At 49.2% G+C, this 6,222-nt stretch overlaps 1 long non-coding RNA gene across 1 annotated transcript; it reads right to left on the bottom strand.

Annotated features, from left to right (window-relative positions):
* Nucleotides 1-465: 465 nt before the first annotated feature.
* On the bottom strand, nt 466-4,597 carry LOC146892913 (uncharacterized). The gene is made up of 2 exons (XR_015003410.2): nt 4,462-4,597; nt 466-1,037 (listed from the first exon to the last, which is right to left on the bottom strand). It is a non-coding gene; the product is annotated as an uncharacterized LOC146892913 (long non-coding RNA).
* Nucleotides 4,598-6,222: the final 1,625 nt, after the last annotated feature.

Genomic DNA, 6,222 nt, shown 5'->3' with positions numbered 1-6,222 from the left:
GTGTGCATGTGTGTGTGTCTTTTCCCAGCCTGATCAACACATGAGATGACTTTGAAGGCTGGAACTGGCTTTGAGCAGTGCAGACCTGGGGTTTGGGTATGGTAGGCATTGTCCTGATAAGCAGAAAGAGAGAGAGAGAGAGAGAGAGAGAGAGAGAGAGAGAGAGAGAGCTAGCGAGCAATCCCTCTACTTCTCCTGGGCTTCCCACACATCACAATGCCCTAAAGGAACAAAACTTGAAAGACAGTGCTCAAATGAGTTTCCATGACATCTGGTCCGATGCTGAAGGGGCTTTGCTGTTTTTTTTTTTCCTCTTTTCTTTTTATTAAAGTTCATTACTTCCAATTATAAAAGAGGGGGTTTGGTGGATTTATCTCGTAAATCTAATTGAACCATTTCCCCCACGCTTCTCCCCAGTGTAAAACATTCTTGCCCTTTGGTGCAGAGAAAGAACCGAGACGAGCCTTTCTTAATTTGAAAAAACATATTTATCCTTGAAAGCCATAGAGAATTGAAGGAAATTCATCCTTGAAAGGGCTTAGAACGGAAGCAAAGGAAATGGACTTGGTCTGCAGGTGATGGAGGTGGGCCTGCCATGTAGGGAGCTAGCCATCCTCGGGTCCCCTAAAATTTCTCCCAAGTGGGGGGTGTTGATAACGCAAACACTGAGGATTCCTGGGACGTCGGTGGAATTCAGCCAGTTAGTCTGTGTGTGGAAGCCTGGAGACCGCTCTCCTGTGGACGTGCACAGGCTGATAGAAGTCAGCCGGCCTGGAGCAACCATGGATGACGGTCGAGACTGGCAGATCTCTTTCCCTCTTTTCTGTTATTCTTTCAACAAGATTCGTGGCCTGGAAAAAGACACCTTTGGCAAGAAGTGCTTGAGATGCCCCGAGTTTCGTCAAGAGTACGTAGAGGTTGGAGGCCAGGGCATGTGGGGTGGATCACGAGTCAGCAAAGCTGGTAGGCGTCTCGTACCCAGAGCTTACTGCTGGGCCTCTAGCCTTAGTCTTTCATCTCTTCATCGCTTCCTTTCCCTGTAGTACAAATAATAAAAACCCAGGCACAGATATTGGTGTTCAACCTGAAGATCAGAAAAGCAAAGCAGCCAAGCCACTTACCTCTAAGAAATCCTCAGACTGAAAAAGAACATGTTCCTGTCATCCCATTTTATATTCCTTTCTAGTGCTGGGATTAAAGGCATGCACCACCACCGCCTGGCCTCTATGGCTAATTAGTGTGGTTGCTGGGATTAAAGGTGGGTGCCACCACTGCCTGGCTTGTATGGCTGACTATTGTGACTGCTTTGCACCGACCTTCAGGCAAGCTTTATTTATTAAAACAGAAATAACATACCACCACTATGACTTCCCTTCTTTCTCAACCTCCTTCTCCTCCTGCTCCTCCTCCTTCTTCTTCCTCTTTTTTGCTTCCTAGGTTGGCTTTGAACTTCTGGTTTTCCAGCCTTCACCTCTCAAGTGCTGGGATTATAGGAGTACACATGCTCACACCTGATTTATGCGGAACTGGGAACTGAACCCAGGGCCTCGTGCATAGCACTCTAGGTAAGCCTTCCCCTGGAGGAGCCGCATCTCCAGCCCGCCAGCTTGTTCCATAGTGAGTTTTCTAGGACTTTCTAGAAGTCCCAAATTGAGATGGGTATGACTCAGAGCATGCTGAGAGGTGCACTTGGTGATTAGGACCTAGGAATCTTGAGGCTTATTGTGTGACAGCGGAATTGGAAGATTCTACCGCACTACATGGACAAGGACCTCGCTTAGCGTGTTCCTGGTGTAAGTACAACCACATTGTCCGTCGTCTTCCCAGAGAAGAGTCAACATGGTGGCGTTAGGATCAGGACAGGTGAAGCGAATCCTGGGCTTCTCATTCTTTTGTTTCCCTATCCCATGAAGGGAGATGGGTACAGGGCCCTGGGAGAGGGGACAGCTGTTGGAGAGTGGGGGAGCTGGGCTGCTCTCAAGCTTGGTCTAGGATCTGCCTGTTTCTAGCAGGAGGTTCTTGAACCCTTCTCCTGGAATCTGGTTCCCGACAAGCTATCTATTCTGACCTCCCTGTCAAATGGCAGTGCTGTCTTTTATTGTTGGGCAGTGTGGGACTGGCTTGGGGGGGGTGACAGAATGATGTAGATGCTGTTCTTAGTGATTGTGAATAGTTAGCAAAGAGAATGCCACGTGGCCACCACTGACTGTGCTCATAGCAGGGGGCGATGAGGGTTCCTGAAGAGGGACTTACGGTAACATCCAGAGGGCTTTAGGGGGCTAAGAAACTGTTCTTTGGACCTCTGCAGGATTTCTTAAGGGGACTTTTAAGAAGAGGGTGTTTTAGTTGAGTCTGGCAAGGAGAAGGGAGGCAGGGAAGGAGAACTAATAAGGAGCTTGGACCATGAGACCGGAAGAGGGGAGTCTGGGGATGCTGCCAGTTTGGGCGTGACTTTTTAGTTTAGTTTCTGTTGCTGCGATAAAACATCCTGACATAAAACCAGCCTAGGGGAGGAACGGTGCATCTGGGATCGTAGTTCTAGGTTATACTGAGTCATAGGAACTTTAAACTGCTAGTCCCGTCAGAGTCCAGAGCAGAGAGAAATGAATGTGCTCATGTTCACTGACTTAGTGTGTTCATTTCCATTTTTCTACTCTTGACCGTGCAGTTCAGGACCCTCTGCCTAGGGATTGATGCTGCCCATGACGGGCTGAGGTCTTACCACATCAATGAACTTAATTAGGACAATCGCTCACAGGCCGGCTCCGTGTAGACAGATCCTCGCTGAGACACCCTTTTCTAGGTGAGTCTAGGTTGTGTCAAGTCAGCAGTTAAACTAACTACACTTGGTTAGTTCTTTTATTTATTATGTATACAATATTCTTTCTGTGTGTATGCCCGCAGGCTTGAAGAGGGCACCAGACCCTATTACAGATGGTTGTGAGCCACCATGTGGTTGCTGGGAATTGAACTCAGGACCTTTGGAAGAGCAGGCAATGCTCTTAACCTCTGAGCCATCTCTCCAGCCCCACTTGGTTAGTTCTTATATTGAAAAAACAAAAAAAGGATTCTAGAGCCTGCCTGCTGAGTCTGAGACTGGCTTGCAGGCTAGGAAGAGAAGGCTACTCTGGAAGCTTCGGAAAGAAATAGTGGGATTGTCTTCCCCAGCAACCTGCCTATCACCATGGAATGATGGCCAAACAGTGAATAGGCCAGAAATGTCCCAGGCACTCTGACTCTCTGTAGTCTGGGGCCTTTGCTAGGAAACCTGGGGGGTCCCAGTTCTTAACCCTGGTGTTGGAACTAGTTCTTCCAGCCGACAGAGTCTTCCCAGGAAGAGCCCACAATGACAACTTCCTGGCTTAGAGGACCAGAAGTCCCGTGTTAATTTCTGGGTCGTGCCTAGTCTGTGTCCTCCCAGCGTCCTATCTGCGGAAGCATCTATGCTCTCCTGGCTCCCTTCTCCCCCTTCTCCCACCCAGGGTTCTGAGTTTGAGATGCTGACACCCCAAGGAACCCTTATAAATGGGAGGTCCTATCAGCCAGAAGGCTCTTGGGACGCTCGTGATGGAGGGGTAGCAGGGATGGGGAGCCCAGGGCTGGCACTTGCAATGTGGAATTGTTTTTTTTTTTTATTAAAGTTTAAAATTTAATAAAATGAGATCCATGGGAGGGGGGAGTTCCATGTACATCATTCCACTTCCTGCTGATGAAGCAGGTTGTCTGTACAGCCAGGCTTCTCAACCTCTGGACGTCAAAAGTAGAGTAGACTTGGTGGCAGTTGATGGCTTGTGGGGCTGGAGATGGGCTGGAGATGGGCTGGTGTCATGGCCATACTCCTTTACTAAGGCTGAGGTGAGATGAGGCTGGGCCGCGGTCATGTCCTTGGTGCTGCTGCAGAGGTCCCTGGACTAGTCAGTGTCAAACCCCGGCTGCTATTCAGGCCACGCCCACCTGTGGCCTCCTCTTTCTTACAGATGAAGGAAATGGTGGACTCCCAAATAAAATGTGAATCTCTAGTCTGTCACAGACAAACTCACTGCCTCAGGGAAGTTTCTAGGCCTAGGCTGCCAGGCTCTGGCACATCACGTGGCAGCCAGTGTTTTGGGTGCAACTCTATGCCCTCCCCTCATACTTCATCCTCTTATTTGCCCGTTCTCTCCCGGCAATACAGGAAGCTCCTCCCCTTCCCCTGCCTCGGGCCAGGGAATCAGAAACAGCCCCACCATGTAAAGCATCGCCTTTCCTCTGTGAACCATAAGATGGGAACCTCCGCTCTGCCTCGTGGGCTGGAACTCTCCCCGTTCCTGACCGTGCGGGCATCTGCCTGTCTGCCTATGGTATCAATAACTCTGTTAGTAAATCTCCACCCGAGAGGACAACCCACCTCGGTGTCCCCCTTGAGCCTCAAGCCTTTATAACAGAAGTCTGCTCTGGATTCTGTCACTCACCCCACCTCACCTTTCTGTCTTCGTGGTAATAGCGCATCCTTGAGCCAGTCAGGGAGGGTGAAGGGCAGAAGCTTAACTACCTCTGCAACAAAGGAAGGGGCTGCTTCCCCCCCCTCCCCCATCACCTCCTAGCCAATAGGATGGTGGTCACAAGGGATCTGCCCGTCCTGGGTTCTAGCCAGGTAATGCCTGAGGCTCTCGGCAGGTGCCAAGCGTTCAGTGAGCACTAGGTAAGAAGTCACTGTATATTATGGGATAGATGCTGAGTGTGAAGTCCGGGCCCTCAAGTGGGGAGATGAGTGAGTGTAGATTCACAGCCACGTGACGTACTTGGAGACACGTCTCAAGTACTGAGAACTCTTGTAACCCAGGGAGGTCACTAAAAGGAGCATTTTTTTTTTTTTAAATTAAGCCTGGGGTCTGGAGAGAGGCTAAGTAGTTAAGATAACTGACTGCTCTTCCAGAGGACCAGGGTTCAGTACCCTAACTCCAAGATCTGACACCCTCACACAGACATACATGGAGGCAAAACACCAAGGCACACAAAATAAAAGTAAATTATTTTTTAAAAAGGTCCGTTGACGTGACTGACTCAGGGGGTAACTCTGAGTCATGTTGACGTGACTCTCTCTCTCTAAGTAGTAAGTTCAGTTCCTCTGAAAAAGGGCAGGGGTTGAAAAATCTAACCCAGAAAGTTTCAAGGGACTATTGATTGGCTGGTGATTAAAGGCCAACACTCTAACCATTACTGAATCCGGAGATGATGATGAAGATGAAGAAAATGGGTCATTGGGGCTGCAGTGGATGCAGCCCAGGGTCAGAGTGCATGCCTAGTATGTGGGACGCTCTAGTTTCAGTCTTCAGCCCCACAAACAGCAGTAGGGTGGAATGAGGGCTGGTGAGCATGCGCATGGGCCTTCACAGCGAACTGGTTCTGGGATGCCCTCTGGCGTCAGTACTGGGGACCTGCCGTGTGCATCCTACCTCGGACCCTCAGCTCCATCAGAGACTGAGCCCAACCCAATCCAAAGCAGCCGGATGCCAACATTTTTTTTTAAATATCAGAGAAATGATTACAATTTGTCTCAGATTTTTGGAGTCAAGAGAGCAGCAAGACATTTGCATGAAGGCCTCGGAGGGTCTGGAACTGTTTTCGGTCAATTATGGCTTTCCTTTTAATCGCTATTTATTTTTAAATATCTATCTAATATATAATAGTATACACTGAGGTTTTGGAGTCCATCGCCTCTGCCTTTCAGCAGTACTGAAAATCCCATTTACAGAGGACAAATAGCTTTTGGGTAAAGAGTCTTCAAAGCAGCAGTTAGCTGCTCTGCTTTCTCTAGGGGGTGCCTATCCGGGGTTGAGGCACTGTGGTGAGATTATTTTAATTCCATTAGGACTCTCTAGGTGGTCTGGCTGTCTGGCTGTCTGTCAGGGAGGCAGCTGCTGTCTTCACTGGCTTCCCTTCCCCTGAGAAGGCTGTATAAGTTCCTTGGGGTATTTTGGGAGGGGTAGGGCAGGATGGTCCGTCTATACTTGTGGGGGGTCTGTCTCCAACCCTGCCCCCCCATAAGGCTGGAGGGATATGCCCATCTTTTCTTTGAACTTCAAAGGCTGTGTGAGCAGGTTCCTCCTGTTGTGACTCAGGAGGGTGTTACCAGTGTTTGCGTCTGTGGGTATGAATGCCTTGGGCCATGTGGATTTAGGAAGCCAGTGTGAATATTCTATAAGCCAGAACTTACTGAGCTCCAGTTGTATCGAACTTACT

This window comes from Myodes glareolus, chromosome 9 (assembly GCF_982192425.1).
Source record: "Myodes glareolus chromosome 9, mMyoGla1.1, whole genome shotgun sequence".
NCBI lineage: Eukaryota > Metazoa > Chordata > Mammalia > Rodentia > Cricetidae > Myodes > Myodes glareolus.
This window is presented reverse-complemented; position numbering and strand designations above follow the sequence as displayed.